General features: G+C 39.0%; 1 protein-coding gene across 1 annotated transcript in view; it reads left to right on the top strand.

Moving 5' to 3' along the window:
- Window positions 1-17,819, top strand: part of LOC117065499 (teneurin-2-like) — a 301,346-nt gene that overhangs the window by 156,101 nt on the left and 127,426 nt on the right. The gene's annotated exons all lie outside the window — the stretch shown is intronic.

Below are 17,819 nucleotides of genomic sequence, written 5' to 3'. Positions count from 1 at the left end.
GGTCGTTTTAACAATATTTATTGTTCTAATCCATTGGCATGGGATGTCTTTCCATTATTCTGGGTCCTCTTAAAAGTATTTCATCAGTGCCTTATAGTTTTCCTTGTGGCAATCTTTCACCTCCTTGGTTAAATTTATTCATAAGTATTTTGTTATTTTTCATGGCTTATATAATTGGGACTGCCTTCTTAATTTCTGTTTCATCTATTTTATTTTTGGTGTATAGAAATGCTATTGATTTTTGTATGTTTATTGTGTATCCTGCAACTTTACTGAATTTGTATATCAGTTCTAAGAGTTTTTGGTAGAGTGTTTTGGTTTTTCTCAATGTAAGATTTGGTCATCTGTAAAGAGGGACAACATATTTTCCAATTGTAATGCCTTTTAGGGCTTATAGCACTGTGTTGAATTGCAGTGGTGAAAGTGGGCATTCTTGTCTTGTTCCAGTTCTTAGAGGAAAACTTTTAACTTTCCCCAATTCAGTATGATATTAGCTATGGGTTTTTCATACATGTTCTTTATTATTTTGAGGTATGTTTGTTTAATGCTTAGTTTGTTGAAAGTTTTTATTATGAAACGATGTTGTGTTTTGTCAAATGCTTTTTCTGCAGCTATTGAGATAATCATATAGTTTCTATCCTTCATTCTGTTGATGTGATGTATTAAGTTTATTGATTTGCATATGTTAGACTATCCTTGAATCCCTGTGGTAAATCCCAATTGATCATGGTTAGTTATCTTGTTGATGTGCTATTGGATTCAGTTTGCTAATATTTCATTGAGAATTGTTTGGTTCTGTGTTCATCAGGGATATTGGCCTGTAGTTTTTATTTTTTATTATGTTCTGGTCTGGGTTTGGTATCAGGGTAATGCTGGCCTCATAGAATGAGTTGGGAGGAATTCCTTTCTCTTACTTTTTTTTTGAACAGTTTAAGAAGGATTGGTATTCTTTCTTCTTTATACATTTGGTAGAATTCATTAGTGAATATATCCAGGCCTTGGCTTTTCTTTGTTTAGAAACTTTTTGTGAATGATTCAATCTTGCTACTTGCTATTGGTCTCTTTAGGTTTTCTGTTTCTCCCTGATTCTAACTTGGTAGGTTTTATGTTTCCAGGAATTTATTTGTTTCCTCTAGGTTTTCCAGTTTATTAGCATATAGTTGTTCATAACAGTCTCTGATGATCTTTTGTATTTTTGTTGTATCAGTTGTAATGCATCTTTTTTCATTTCTGATTTTGTTTATTTGGGTCTTCTTCTTTTATTGGTTAGTCTAGCTGCAATATATAAATTCTGTTTATCTTTTTAAAGAACTTTTCATTTTTTTGATCCTTTGCATTGATTTTTAGTCTCTATTTTGTTTAATTTTGCCCTGATCTTCTTTTTAAAATTCCTTCTTCTAATTTTGGTTTTGGTTTATTCTTTCTTTTCTAGTTCCTTGAGGTGCTTTGCTACATTTTTAATTTGCAGTCTCCCTACTTTTTTGATGTTGGCATTTAGCCTTTTCTCTTAGCAATTCTTTTACCATAACCCACAGATTTTGGTATGGTGTATTTCCATTTTCATTTGTTCTGAGAAATTTTTCGGCTTCCTCTTAATTTCTTCAATGACCAAACAGTTATTCAGGAGCATGTTGTTTAATATCCATGTACTTGTATAGTTTCTAGAGTTCCTCTTAGTATTGATTTCTAGTTTTATTCCAAGTCTAAGAGGATAGTTGATATGTCAAGTACTGATTTTAAAAAAACTTGTCAAAGCTTGTTTTGTGGGAGATTTAAAAAAATTTGTTGAGGGTTGTTTTGTGGGCTAACATATGTTCTATCCTGGAGAATGTTTCATGTGCTGATGAGAAGATGTGTATTTTGCAGTTGTTGCATAAAATATTCTATAAATGTCTGTTAGGTTAATTTGGTCCAAAATCTACTTTAAATCCAATGTTTCTTTGTTAATTTTCTGTCAAAATTATCTGTCTAATGTTGTAAGCCAGGTATTGATGTCCCCCACTATTATTGTAGCAGGGTCTATTTCTTTTTTTTTTTTTTTTTTTTTTTGAGACGGAGTCTCGCTCTGTCGCCCAGGCTGGAGTGCAGTGGCGCGATCTCGGCTCACTGCAAGCTCCGCCTCCCGGGTTTATGCCATTCTCCTGCCTCAGCCTCCCGAGTAGCTGGGACTACAGGCGCCCGCCACCTCGCCCGGCTAGTTTTTTGTATTTTTTAGTAGAGACGGGGTTTCACCGTGTAGACCAGGATGGTCTCGATCTCCTGACCTCGTGATCCACCCGTCTCGGCCTCCCAAAGTGCTGGGATTACAGGCTTGAGCCACCGCGCCCGGCGGGTCTATTTCTTTCTTTAGATGTAATGATAGTTGTTTTATGAATCTGGGTGCTCCAATTTTGGGTGCATAAATATTTAGGATTGTTATATCCTCTTGCTGGATTGATCTCTTTATCATTATATAATAACCATATATATGTATATATGTGTGTGTGTTTATATAATGTGTATATATATATTACTGTTTATAAGTTAAAGTCTGTTTTAAGTATAGCTACTCAGCTGGCTTTTGGTTTCTATTTGCATTGAATATCTTTTTCCATCTCTTTACTTTGAGTCTATGTTTTTCTTTACGGGTACAGTGCATTTCTTGTAGACAGCATACAGTTAGATAATTTTTTTATTCATTCAGCCAGTCTATATCTTTTAAGTTGAGAATTTTTTTCAATTTATGTTGAAGGCTATTATTGATATGTGTTGTTTTGTTCCTGTTATATTGTTCACTGTTTTCTAGTTCTTTCGCATATTCTTTGTTCCTTTATTTTTCTCTTAGTTTATTATAGTAGTTTGGTGGATTTTTGTAGTGGTACCATTTGAGTCCTTTCTGTTTCTTATTTGTGTGTTTGGTTTACCAGTAAGTTTTATACTTTTGTGTGTTTTCATGATTGTAAATGTCATCCTTGCACTTCCAAGCTTAAAATCCCCTTGAGCATTTCTTGTAGGGTCAATCTAATGGTAATGATTTCCCTCAGTCTTTGCTTGTTTGGGAAAGACTTTATTTCTCCTTCATTTACAAAGGATACTTTTGCTGGATATAGTATCCTGGGGTAAATTTTTTTTCTTTCAGCACTTTGAATATATCATCCCATTCTTTCCTTTTCTGTAAGGTTTCTATGAAGAAATCCACTTTTGCTCTGATGGGGGTTTCTTTATAGGTTTGAATAAATGCTTTTCTCTTACTGTTTTAGATTTCGCTCTTTGTCTTTGACATTAGATTTTGACTGTAATGTGCCACGAAGAAGATCTTTTTGCATTGTATCTATTTAATGAGCTCTGAACCTGCTGTATCTGGATGTCTAAATCTCTTGCTAAACTTGGGAAGTTTACTTCTATTATTTCATTAAATAGGTTTTCCAACTCTTTCATTCTCTCTTTACAGTTGAGACATCAGTAATTTGTACACTTGGTTGTTTTATGTTGTCCCATGTGTTACAAAAATCTTTGCTCATTCTTTTTTATTTTTTTTTTCTTTATTTCTGTCCGACTGGGTTATTTATAAAGACCTGTCTTCAAGTTCTGAGATTATTTCTTTTTCTTTTTTCTTCCTTTTTTTTGACTGAATCTTGCTGCTCTGTCACCCAGGCTGAAGTACAATGGCATTATTTTGGCTAACTGCAAACTCTGCCTCCTGGGTTCAAGTGATTCTCATGCCTCAGCCTCCCAGGTAGCTGGGGACTGCAGTGTGCACCACCACGCCTAGCTAATTTTTGTATTTTTAGTAGGGACAGGGTTGCACCATGATGGCCAGGCTGGTCTCGAACACCTGACCTCAAGTGATCTGCCCACCTCAGCTTCCCAAAGTGCTGTGATTACAGGCATGAGTCACCACACCCAGTCTGAGATTCTTTCTTCTGATTGATCTTGTCTATTGTTGAGGCTTTCAAGTGTATTTTATATTTCATTCAATAAATTCTTCATTTCCAGAATATATTTTTTCTTTTTTATGATGTATATCTGTGTGGTAAATTTCTCATTCATATCCTGAATTATTTTCTGATTTCTTTGTATTGTTTTTCTGAATTGTTTTTTATTTCACTGAGCTTCTTCATCAAAATTTTGTATTTTTTTGAGATTTCATGACTTTCTTTTTGTTCTGATCTGTTGCTGGAGAATTGTGTTCTCTTATAGGTGTAATATTTCCTTGATTTTTCAGGTTTCCTGTGTCCTTACGTTGATAATCTGGACATCTGGTATAACAGTCGCTTCTTCCAATTTGATTTTGTAAGGGAGTTCCCCTCTCCAACCCCCCTGAAGATGTGTCTGTTGTGTTCGTTGGGTATGTCACTATGGCTTTGAATCTGGATGTGTGCAGTGGTGTAGACTCTGTATGATTTCTTCGGCTATAAACAGCATCAGCAGTGTCTGTGATTTTGTTGGTGACTTAGGGTATAATTATTAGTGGAGGCTGTGGTTTTGCTGACACTGAAATGCCAGATAGGTCAATCTGCAGGCCGCAGTGGTGGCAGTTGTTGGCTGATTGTGCCTGTCCTTGGGCCACAGGGCAGCATACACTGGCACCAATTTAGCAGATTCAGGCAAACCAATTCTTGGTCCTCTAGATAGCTTGCTCAGGTGCCAGGAATGACAGTGGTGGGCTGGGTGGCTGAGCAGATTCTGAACACTGCACAGTGGGTGTGGTGTAGGTGCTGGAAATAACAGTGGTATGGTACAACAAACCTCTGAAACCCAACGAATCTAAGGTGATGTTGAGGGTAATGGCTGAGATGGATTGGGCAGGCTGGTTTCCAGACCTGCAAGTGGCAGGTGCAAGTAGATGCCAGCTCTGGTGGTAGCAGCACATTGAGTGGGCTTGACCTCAGAGCCCAAGGGAAGTCTCAGATGCCACTGGGGATGGTCTGGCCTGAGCAATCCCCATGTTCCTGGATGGGTGCTCAGGGACTAGGGGCATGTGGAGCCAGGCCAGACTGAGCTTGCAGGTTCACTGGCTGTGTGTATAGATCCTGGCTGTGGTATGCTAAGATGGGGTGATCCCCAGGCTGTCAGGGAATGTTCAGGTGTAAGTGGTAGCAAATGTGCTGAGGCCCTGCTACTAGGGAGGGCAGGATTGGTTTCCCTGGGAACAGCTTTAGGAAGACAGCTTCTAAGACACTGGGTTCACTTTTGCGTTGGCCCACAGCATTCCACAGCTGTAGCAGTCATGGACACTGAAATTTATGCTCAGGGAATATGAGAATGTGTAGCAGCCTCTCTTTAGTGGGATGGGCAGGATTGCTTCTTGTGTCTTCTACCTCAGCCCAGTTGCAGGGCAAAATGCAGTCTGGTGTGAGCTGAACTCTTAAAGTGGCACTGTGCTGACACTGCTTAGGGCTCAGGAGTTTGTAGGACCCAGCATGAGTTCTCTCTCTGGAGCAATGTCTCTGAACAGTTTCCAGGGAATTCCCTATGTTAGTCTCAGGGTCTGGGAAGGTCAAGGAGCTCTCCCCTAACTAGGATTATAGGAGTCTGCTGTGGAAATGTGGAGTGCTTGGAGTCTCTTACTAAACCTTATCCTGCATCGATGGTCTTTCCTGACTCTCAGCTGATCCCAGCAAAGCAGGTTGCCTCGCTTCCCTCTCCTTCCTTGTTTTAGGGGTTTCCTGACACTTCTCTGTTGAATTTCAGTGTTCTCTCTTGGGTGATCTATTTGAAGTATGATCATCCAGTCACTATTTTGGTTCTTCTTAGTGGAGGAGGCAAGTAGGAGATGCCTCTAATCGGCCATTTTGAAGCCCCTCTTCTGAGTAGGAGTTTTAATGGCTTTCAAATCCAGTTGCACATCAGAATCATCAGTAGATATATTTTTAAAATACTGAGTGTTGGATTTTATCCCCCCAAATTTTGGTATTTTAGAGCTAGGATGCAGTTCTGGCCTCTTCATTTTCTAAAGAATGAGAGACAATGTTGATAATAAAGCCAAGATGGAGATCTACCAACAAAAGTGCTTAATGAGCAAGAATCTGTTAGAATGTAATGTATATTAGAAATGCAATGTAAACTTGTTCAAAAGCTGAGCATTATTAGCTTACTTGGAAAGTGATATGGTTAGACTATGTGTCTCCACCCAAATCGCATCTTGAATTATAATTCCATAATCCCCACTTGTAGTGGAAGGGACCCAGTGGGAGTAATTGAATCATGGGGGCAGTTTCTGCAATGCTGTTCTGGTGATTGTGAGTTCTCATGAGATCTGATGGTTTTATAACTGGCATTTCCACCACTTGCACTCATTCTCTCTCCTGCTGCCCTGTGAAGAGGTGCCTTCTGCCATGATTGTAAGTTTCCTGAGGCCTCCACAGTCATGCGAAACTGTGAGTCCACTAAACCTCCTTTCTTAGAAATCACCCAGTCTCAGGTATTTCTTCATGGCAGCATGAGAATGGAATAATACAGTAAATTGGTACTGGGACTGGAGTACTGCAGTAAAGGTACCCAAAGATGTGGAAGCGACTTTGGAACTGAGTAACAGGCAAAGGTTGGAACAGTTTGGAGGATTCAGAAGAAGACAGGAAGATGTGGGAAGGTTTTGAACTTCATAGAGACTTGTTGAATAGCTTTGACCAAAATGCTGATAGTGATATGGACAATGAAGTCCAGGCTCACATAGTCTCAGATGGAGATAAGGAACTTGTTGGGAACTGGAATAAAGGTAACTCTTACTATGTTTTAGCAAGAAGACTAGCAGCATTTTGTTCCTCCCCTACAGATCTGTGGAACTTTGAATTTAAGAGAAATGATTTAGGGTAATCAGAAGAAATTTCTAAGCAGCAAAGCATTCAAGAAGTGACTCAGGTGCTCTTAAAAGCATTTAGTCTTGTGTATTCACAAAGGTAAGGTTTGGAATTGGAACTTATATTTAAAAGGGGAGCAGAGCATAGAAGTTCAAAAAATTGCAGCCTGACAATACTGTAGAAAAGAAAAACCCATTTTCTGAGGAGAAATTCAAGCCAGCTGCAGAAATTTGCATAAGTAATGAGAAGCCAAGTGTTAATTGTTAAGACAATGTGGAAAATATCTCCAGAACAGGTCAGAGACCTTCACGGAAGCCCTTCCCTTCACAGGCCTGGAGGCCTATGAGGAAACAATGGTTTTTATGAGCCGGGCCCAGGGCCTTGATGCTTTGTGCATTCTTGGGACTTGATGCCCTGCATCCCAGTTGTGGCTTAAAAGGGCCAATGTACAGCTCAGGCCATTGCTTCAGTGGATTCAAGCCCCAAGTATTGATGACTTGCAGGTGATGTTAGACTTGTGGTTGCACAGAAGTCAATAATTGAGGTTTGGGAACCTCCACCTAGATTTCAGAGGATATGTGGAAATGTCTGGATGTCTAGGGGGAACTTTGCTGCAGCGGTGGAGCACTCATGGAGAACCTTTGCCAGGGCAGCACAGAAGAGAAATAGAGGGTCAGAGCCCCCACACAGAGTCCCCATTGGAGCACTGCCTAGTGGAGCTATGAGAAGAGGGCCACAGAACTCTAGATCCTGGAATGATAGATCCACCAACAGCTTGCACTGTGCACCTGGAAAAGCTGAAAACACTGAATGCCAGCCTGTGAAAGTAACTAGCAACTGTGAGTCCATTAAACCTCTTTTCTTTCTTTTTTTTTTTTTTTTTTTTTTTCCAAGACGGAGTCTCGCTCTGTCACCTAGGCTGGAGTGCAGTGGTGCGATCTTGACTCACTGCAACCTCTGCCTCCCAGGTTCAGGCAATTCTACTGCCTCAGCCTCCCAAGTAGCTGGGATTACAGGCCCCTGCCACTGCTGCCAGCTAATTTTTGTATTTTCAGTACAGACAGGGTTTCCCCATGTCCAGGCTGGTCTCAAACTCCTGACCTTGTGATCTGCCTGCCTCAGCCTCCCAAAGTACTGGGATTACAGGCATGAGCCACCACACCCAGCGTAAACCTCTTTTCTCTATAAATTACCCAGTCTTGGGTATTTCTTCACAGCAGTGTGAGAACAGACTAATACAAACAGAAAAAAATAATAGTTTAGAATCTACCAAACATGTGCTGAGTTCCTACTAAACGCAAAGCTCTATGTCAGGTTACAACAAAGAATTTTCAAGTTGCCTTAGTGCCACAGAGTAAATTGAATAAAGGCTGTCCTTTATTGCATCATCACCACCATTACCCAAAAGCATATGTTAAAACCTACTCTAGCAAAGCAATTTGCTATGTGCTAGAGATACAAAGTACTCTAAGATATTGCCCTTACAGTCAAGGAGAGTCAACTACTTGGACAGACAGGACATGTACATAAAAGAGGTAATTAACAATGCCAGGTAGCATATGCTAAGTGCCAAATCAGTGGCAGCAACAATAAATACTCTGAGTTTCATGGAGGGAGATCATTACTATGAGCTCTGGGGTTGGAAGCCTGATAGAGGAAGTGGAATGCAAAGTCTGACCTTGCTGTTTGTGTAGGAATTAGATAAATATTTTCCTAAAAATCAGTTTTCTAAAATATAACTGTAGCTGGCTGGCGGCTGCTCATGCTTATGTATTCAAACTTTCTTTTAAAACAAAGGCCATATCATTGTATGTGTAACTAGGGGTTTTAGGAAAATAGTGGCCCCCCTTCTTTTAAAAAATTTTTCATGTGTAGCTCAGCATCTAAAACTATCAAGCAGGAAACAAGTTATATATTTTTGGGGAAGGGCAAAAAGCTCCTACTATCTATAAAAATCCATCCATTTACATAGGGGTTCAGTATTTTCACTAGGTTTCAACCCATCTTGAGCTGACTGCTGTTTAGCAGAGAGTTTATTGTATTTCAGTCTAAAAGCAAATCTGCTTTATTACAATTAGGGAGAGTGAAATTGTGCTTAACAATTTTTCCATTATAAAAATAAGAAAATGCTTGTTAACATGTAATGTATTCACTTAATATGATAAGAAAAGCACTTGATTTCATTTTTCCCCTAAGTATAAAAGCCATTTAAAAAGAGTTTTTTTTTTTTTTTTATAATGACTCAACAAAAATATCCCAGCCAAGACTGAAAGCTAGCATCAGTGAGTATAAGAAAATTATGCCTAATTTTTTTTTTAATTCTGCAAAATTCTCAATGTATGTATGACAGGCTTATATGGAAAACAGGATTTATACAATGATCTGAAAATGAATAAACAATTACAGCTCAAAGTGAAATAGTGCTTTAAAAAAGGATGAAAACAAAAAAAAGAACCTTATGGTTTTTTTATGAGCATGGGTAAAAATCCATGAAAACACTCAACAATGCCCAGATGCTTTCCATCAAGCAAGTAAAAAGCACTTTAAAATGTCTCTGATAGAACTCAGTACAGAGAAAATAGCATTGGTCTAACTTTAATAAGTGGAGAGCTAGAAATAACATAGGAGACTGGTTCCCCCGAGTTACCAACTCTAACTCTGGCTTTGTGTATCCAGATGAAACATGAAGAATTTATTCAGTAATGAGCCCTCACACCCAGGCTAAGGGAAACAAATCCAATTTTTAAAAATTCTTTCTCTAACAGAAGTCCTTTTTTTCTCTTCCTCTAGCTTTTGGCTCATCCTTCATTTTTTACTCTTCTTCGCTCTAACTACCAGAGTTAAAGAACTTCATTATGGTAACAGTGAAGAATATGTCCTTGAGGCTGGGAGGTTTTTGAAGGTTCAACAATTGAGGCATTTTTTTGTCGTAATTATTAAATGGCCGGACTATGCTTTGTTTCATCAGGACTCTGCTGTATACAGACAAAATAGAACCACATACTATTTTCAAGTAAAAATCAACAATAACCAATTTCTTAGAAGCCAGGCTACCTGAAGAGACCAACTTGAAAATGTCTGACTTTTATCAAACTCTGCCCATCACAACTGTGGGGCTCTTGTGAATGAGAATGATTTCATACCCATATGGGAAAGGTTGATTATATTTGGCACAAGCAGGTCTCTGATACATTTCAAAACAAATAGAGATTTAAAGACTTGAGTCACGATGTTTAAAAACTAAGCATTGTGGCTTGCCCTCCGTCATGGGCAAAGAGATTATATATAATTGAACAAAGAATGAAACATTAAAAAATGTGATGAAAATGACATGTCCCCCTTCCATTTTTTAATATCAATTTGAGCATACTGTATGCTGTTTACTCTCTACCTTGTATGGTTTCCAGTGTATGATTGCTTTTCAATGTACCCAGTTTGCCACCCCTGTTTCTTTATCCATGATAATCCTTTCTCTGAAATACCTGCAGATATTAGTTCTCTAGGATGACCATAACAATATACCACAAAACAAGTGGCTTAAACAGTAGGAATGTATTTCCTTGCAGTTCCAGAAACTAGATGTCCAAGATTATGGTGTCAGCAGGGTTGGTTTCTTCTGAGGTCTCTCTGTTTGACTTGCAGATGGCTGTCTTTCTCCCATCTTCACATGGCAATCCCTCTGTGCTTGTCTGTGTTCTAGTCTCCTATTTAAAAATAAGGATACCAGTTGCATTGGATTTGCATCCCTCCTAATTATCTCATTTAACCTCAGTTACCTCTTTAAAGACCCTGTCTCCAAATACAGCCATATTCTTAGGGAATAGGGGCTAAGACTTCAACATATGAATTTGGGGGAACACAGTTCAGCCTGTAACACTGCTCTTTTGCTCCCCAAAATTTGTGTTCTCACATGCACAGCTCAATTCCCCACAATTAGGAGTCCTTTAAATGAAGACAACAGAAAATGATTCAATCTGGCTTTATTAGAAAAAAAATTTTTTACTCACAGAACTGAAAAGTTTAAGGTAAATTTATCACATCTTTTTGCACAGTTGGATGCAAATGCTATAGTGATTTTATCAGGTGTTGATCACAGTCTCCCCATCTGTCTGTTCTACTTTCCTCTGTAATCGCTCCTTTCTCAGACTGGCTCTCCCTCATGGTCACAATATGGCTGCCAATTCTCTAAACTAACATCCAGCCCATGGGCAACTCCAGCAGAAAAGGAGACCACCTTTTCCTCGAACATTGTAATAAAAGTCCCAGATTCAAGTTTCAGTAACTTACCTTAAATCTTGCATCCATCATGAAACCAATCCTGTGATCAGATCAGTGGAATACTTTGATGAGACCCAGGTTGCATACACGGCCCTGAGTCAGGAGTGGAATGAATCTCATGGAAAAAGAGCTCTGAAGTGATTGGATCTCTTAGGGAATTGAATTTGCTTTTATCACAGACAGGAGGAAGGGTGGCTGGGTAGGCAATAATCAACAGATGTTCACTCTACCAACCTTCCTTCCTCCCACCTCATAAATTCCCAATTAGTTTTAAAATCTCTACTCAGGCAGTACCTCCTATCCCAGGTCATCTTTGACTGTCATCAGTAAAGGAAGTACTGTGTATTACCTTGTCTACACCTCCATTATTGTATGAACTTTCGGCCTGACTTCCTGTTCCTGTCTAAATGAGCCATGGGAGCTCTAAGAAGAAGAGTCATCATTTTATGTTTCATCCACTTAATGTCAATCATAATGTCTAATATATAGGACTCATACATGTCTCTGTGTGTGTATGTGCATATATTTTAAATTGCTCAACTCAAAGAACGACAATTTATGGAAGGTATATCTTCTTTGGACAGCTACTATCATTTCTAGTATAAACAACAAAATGTAGCCAGCTTGAAGTAACCTCTGAGAAAGTGATTCCTATCATTGGATTAAGGGCTGAAGGTCACTGAAGGTGTGATCATTGAGTGGCTCCAGTGTCAAAGGAGAATGTATAACAGAAAGAAAGCTGAGTGTTGTTAGGCAACTTGGATTTTGTCTCTGGCTCCTACCTTTTCTGTTTCTAAAACAACCTAACATTTAGATTAAATCTTAGAAGTCTTCTAGATCCTTCAAATGGTTCATATGATGGTACCCTGATAAAAGATGTGATCCACAGGGAAGCCAGCAGGAGGGCTGAATCTGGGAATGTGCATAAGGTGAGGATTGAGTGTTCCATACCCTAGATCTAGGCAAGTAAGTTACGGAATTGGAAGCTCATGGGAGTCAGTAGAACATCCAAGGTGTCAAAGGGAAGCAAGGATCTAACAAGAGTATGTTCTTGCTTTTTGTTCTTTTCCATACCACTGGCTGACTGACCATGTTTCTTCCTCTCAGGCTGTCCCTACTTCTCTACTCTTTTTTTTTTCAATCTGAAAACAAGAAAGTCTTGTTTCACTTAGTTTGTGTCTGTTCTTTCTTTTTCCTAAGTAAACGTTATCCAAGGTAAATGTCTATATTTATTTCCAGAAACATCTCCTGTTAGGTGCAGATGGCATCTTGGCAGAATATCAGAAGTTTCTCTTGCAATTCCTGGGGATTTTCTGGATCAACAAATATCTTGTAAGAAGTTAGGAACCCCTGTTTTCTATCAGACCATAAACTCTGTAGCAGTATGTAATTTTGATCCACACGCCTGTATGTCTGTGACTGGAGAAACCAGTTTGTCTCTTTTATTACTTCATGACCCTTATCCAAGTGCCTGACACGTGGTAGACCCTCAATGATACAATTTTTAATGACTGGATAAATAAAATATAAATCAGTAAATGTCTTACATGTGGAATGTTCACGTTTCATCCATTTTGGGGCATGTTATATATTTTTCACATGTTGACACCTGTGGAATACTTGATGGCCACATTCAATCACTCTGCTAAAGAGCATTGTACTGGAATTGTCATTGACTATGCATGTACAAAGCTGGCCAAAACTTCCGTGGTATCATGTGCATTATTGGTAAAATATGTTGAACTTAAATATCATTTGCTTTTATATGAAACAATGATGCTTAATGAACATTTAAAAGAAAGTACATTGTCCTACTTATTTTCTGATAGTCTTTCATTTAAGCCTTCTCATAAGATCAAGAAAGCATCAGTGTCAGCATACAGAATGAATGTCAACAACTTGGAGGAAAAGCACCAACATGATAGGAGAACAAACACTATTTTAAGAATTGCTGTGGGCAGGGCCCAATGGCTTACGCCTGTAATCCCAGCACTTTGGGAGGCCAAGGCGGGTGGATCATGAGGTCAGGAGTTCAAGACCACCTTGGCCAAGATGGTGAAACCCCTTCTCTACTAAAAATACAAAACTTAGCTGGGCGTGGTGGTGCACGCCTATAATCCCAGCTACTCAGAAGGCTGAGCCAGAGAATTGCTTGAACCTGGGAGGTGGAGGTTACAGTGAGCCAAGATCGTGCCACTGCACTCCAGCCTGGGTGACAGAGTGAGACTCTGTCTCCAAAAAAAAAAAGATATGCTGCATGACCAACTCTCCAGCTCAGAATGTATGGAATGTATAGACATTAATGACTCTGAGTCAAAGATAATGATTCAGAAGGGTTGAATTCCTAATATGGAGAACTTTTAGCAACATATTCTGTTTATATTTTCTGTAAGAGTGTTATACAATTAAAATTTATGTCTAAATGAGTCTTAAGTGATCTTTCAATAAGTTTTTAAAATTGAATGATAGACATTAGGCTATAATGTGATTGACAACATTTTTATTACTTAGTCATTATGAAGTAATGTATCATACAATCAGTAAATCTAAGGTCTTATGAAATATCAATGGAAGAGATATTTTGAGGCTAAAGAACTAGTTATGAAGCCTCAAATGTTGCCACATAGAGTATTTCCTGCTTCTCCCCTGGAACTAAATTAATTCACTCTCCATGAAGATAGGCTTGGATTAGATGTAAGAGAGTGTTTTCTCAAAGTCAAAATATGCTAGTGACAGGAATTAGGTATTGAGAGACGTTGTGAGTTCTATAGCCTCTAAGATTTGCAGGAGATGCCTGCTAGGTTCTACCCATGTTTGTATGCACAGAGCAGATGTGCTTTTAAACATATACATTCTTCTGTGGAATGACTAGATAAGTTGGCCTTCTGTCCTTCTAAATACAGGAGGTGCAAAAAAGAAAGCAAATAAAATAGTAAGAAATGGAACTTAGCTGGTTGCCTTAATCCACATATCAGAAGCCAGTGAAGAGTAAGAAATAGTCAATTTGTGTGGACTCTTACTTCACCGATCAGGAAGATATGTTCTTGATCGTAGATTAAAGTTGCTTTGGGTTTTATTTTAGAAAATAAGAAACATAAGCTATTTGCTTATGAACAGATACCACTTTAGAGAAGCCTTTCCTGGGACCCATTGAGCATTGCATTGAGGTGTATAAAATATGATTAGATAGCAGTATTTGCATATTTGGTTCATAAATAGAGCAACATCCTTATGTGTCTGCGTCTGTAGGTCTTTGTATCAGCAGATGAAATAAATCCCCCAAAATGACAGTAAGATCCACTTGTCTTTAAAAATCACTACAGAAAGATGTGGTCTCTCCAAGGTGTCTTTGAAGACTGCCTTGTCATGTTCATTTATCTAACCATAAGTCATAATGTCGAATGTCATGGCTAATAGACACTTTTCATTTAGTTCCTAATTTGGACTGTGTTGATTTGACCTTCTGTAGACTGATGAGACATTATTTCAGACCAACGAGTTTCAGAGAGTCATAAATACAGTTCAGGACACAAGAATCACACTTCCAACTCCAGTGCTATGTTTATACATCCTTCATTTCTCTGGGGCTGTTCCTTCTATCAAGAACATGTTTTCTCCTTGGCCTGACTACCCCATTTCTTCATTAGCAGTTCAGGCACTGTTTCCTCCAAGACAACTAACATGGCCCATTCACCTCAATCGTCCAGCTACATTAACATTGGGTTATACGGTTGCCTTACTGTCAGTACTGGGCGCCTACGTTTATCCCAGAATGAATCACACCAATGAAGTACATTTTACTAGACTTCCTCCCCCAGTAGTAGTCTCTGGATAATTTGAAAGCAGATGTGTTTGCTTGTACTCAGTACTAGAAGAGTGCCTAAAATAAAGAACATCTCTCAATAAATGATGAAACAGTTGAGAAACACATTTCAAATTATATTTATTCATGGACAAATTAATAGACTTTTTATATTCTTATTTATTTATTTATTTTGAGGTGGAGATTTGTTCTTGTTGCCTGGGCTGGAGTGCAATGGTGTGATCTCAGCTCTCCACAACCTCTGCCTCCCAGGTTCAAGCGATTCTCCTGCCTCAGTCTCCCAAGTAGCCGGGATGACAGTCATGCGCCACCAAGCCCGGCTACTTTTTTGTATGTTTAGCAGAGATGGGGTTCCTCCATGTTGGTCAGGCTGGTCTCAAACTCCCGACCTCAGGTGATCTGCCTGCCTCGGCCTCCCAAAGTGCTGGGATTACTGGCGTGAGCCATTATGCCCGGCCTTGTTAGCCTTTACTGGGATTTTATTGAAGTTTTCCTAAAAATACTTTTTCATAAGCTTGTATTTTCTGATACTGGGGCTCCCCTTAAGTATTCTTGTGCTGACATGACTAAATAATATGAGCAGCATCATTCCTGTAAAGAACAGGAGGAGAAAACAAAGTGACTTTCGTAGGTGGCCTTTTTTTCGCCCTATTTGTCCCTATTTATACTGATTCTTTCTATTAACCATTTCTTTAGAGATAATATTTGCCCACCTGTTGTTGTTGTTTGATTCCCCTATTTCTTTTTAATGATATAACTCCTTCAGCAAGCTTTTTAATTTTTTTAAATTCCACTCATTCTGCCGATCTTTTACCTCGTGTGTATCAGTTAAGTTAAAAGGTTTCCATGAAAAAAGAGAAAAAAGAAAACAGACAGCCCAACTCTAAGTAGCCAATCAATAGATTTATTGGCTGATAACAGAAAAGAGCAGAGTTAAGGAGCGTCAGGGTGCGTTGACCCAGCCATCTATAATGTCATCGGGCAACTGGGTCCTTTTCCAACGTCATTTCACCTTTTGGTTATTCTATCTATGCATTGGCTTTGTCCTATACATGGCTTTACTTTGGCAGTGCATGACATAGTGGACAGCAGCAATCAGGAATATGTGCTGCCTTCTTCATGTTCAGCAGGAGAAAGGATGCAGTTCTTCTTTTGTTCTTAGAACAAGAAAAATTTCCCGAATGTCTTAAGAAACCTTCTTCTCATGTCTCCGTGCATTGGGCTAAGTCTTATGTCCATTCTTGAGCCAATTCCTCTTCCATAAAATGGGAAACAGGTAGGGTGGATGGTGAGGAGTAGCCACAGTGTCTATAAAAACATATCTCCATTATTGTGCTGTATCTTTTCTTTAAATGTTCTAGTGACAGCTCAAAACCAATATTCCCAAAATAGATCACCAACTTTCCTCTTAGAGCAAATCCAATTCCAAATTTTCCTGCACTGTAAATTACATTTACATTTTCTTTATTATCCACTCCATAAAACAAAGCATTACTTTTGATCCTGTCTCATTCAAACCCTAAACCTGAAATAACATAGCAAGCAAAATACTTAGTTCATTCAGCTACTATTTATGCAGCCTGTACTATACACTGGGGCACTAGGTTTATAATTGTATATACAGCATAGTCAGGCAGGTTAGAAGTAAATAAAAATGGCATGCAATAACAGAAAAAAAAATTCTTGTTCCTTGCAAACACTAAACAAACTTGCATGTACTTATAGGGTTACAAATTCTGACAAATGCTCTGGAAGCAATATATAGGGTAATGTGAAAGATGGAGTCAAAATGAAGTTCCTATTAAATCGGGTGGATAGGAAAGAGTTCTCTGAAGAAGTGACACTTAAGTTAAGTCCTGAAGAGCAGAAGGAGGCAGAGAGGCAGACAGGCAAAGAGAGAGGATGAACATTGCACACTGAGAATCACGTACGATATAATCAAGGAACTGAAAGGATTCCAGCAAGAGTGTGGTATAACACGACTCAAGAGAAGGGTGCTTCACAAAGAAAGGATTGATGACATGGTTCAATGTTGCCAAGGGGTTGAATGAGATGAGGACTGAAGAGCAATTGTTGGATTTGGCAACATGGGTATCTTTTGAGGCCTGAGCTGGAGCAGTTTTAATGTAGCGATGGGAACAGGAGCAAGATTGGAGTGGTTTGAAAAATGATTGCAAGATGACAAAGTGGAGACATGATATGTACACAACTCTTTGAAGACGTTTTTCTCTGAAGTGGAATAAAGTAATGGTTGATAGCTGAGGAAGATTGCATCATAATGGAAGTGGATTGTTTATTTTTGTTTGTATTGAGATGAGACTAAAATTCTCACCTACACAGCCTAGAACTACATGAGGGCCAGGAATTTTTGTCTGCTTTGCTTGTTTTTGTTTGTTTGTTTGTTTAGGTTTTTTCTTTGTTTTCTTTCTTTTTTTTTTTTTTTTTTTTTTTTTGAGATGGAATTTCGCTCTTATCGCCCAGACTGGAGTGCAGTGCAATGGCGTCATCTCTGCTCACTGCAACCTCTGCCTCCCAGGTTCAAGAGATTCTCCTGCCTCAGCTTCCTGAGTAGCTGGGATTATAGGTGCCCGCCACCACACCCTGCTAAATTTTGTATTTTTAGTACAGATGGAGTTTCCCCATGTTGGCCAGGCTGGTCTTGAACACCTGACCTCAGGTGATCTGTCCGCCTTGCCTCCCAAAGTGCTGGGATTACAGGCATGAGCCACCACACCTGGCCTGTTTAGGTTTTCTAATTGATGTACCCCTAACTCATAGAAAAACTCCTGACATATAGTAAAATACTGATTAACCTTTGATGATGAAATAAATGAGGTATACAGTTGACCCTTGAACAACATGAGTTGGAACTGCATGGGTTTGCTTATACCTGGATTTTCTTCCTCCTCTGCTGCCCCTAAGACAACAGGACCAACCCC

This window comes from Trachypithecus francoisi, unplaced genomic scaffold, assembly GCF_009764315.1.
Source record: "Trachypithecus francoisi isolate TF-2019V2 unplaced genomic scaffold, Tfra_2.0 Lachesis_group2, whole genome shotgun sequence".
NCBI classification, from domain to species: domain Eukaryota; kingdom Metazoa; phylum Chordata; class Mammalia; order Primates; family Cercopithecidae; genus Trachypithecus; species Trachypithecus francoisi.
Note: the sequence above shows the minus strand (reverse complement) of the source record. Positions and strands in the feature narration are given on the sequence as shown.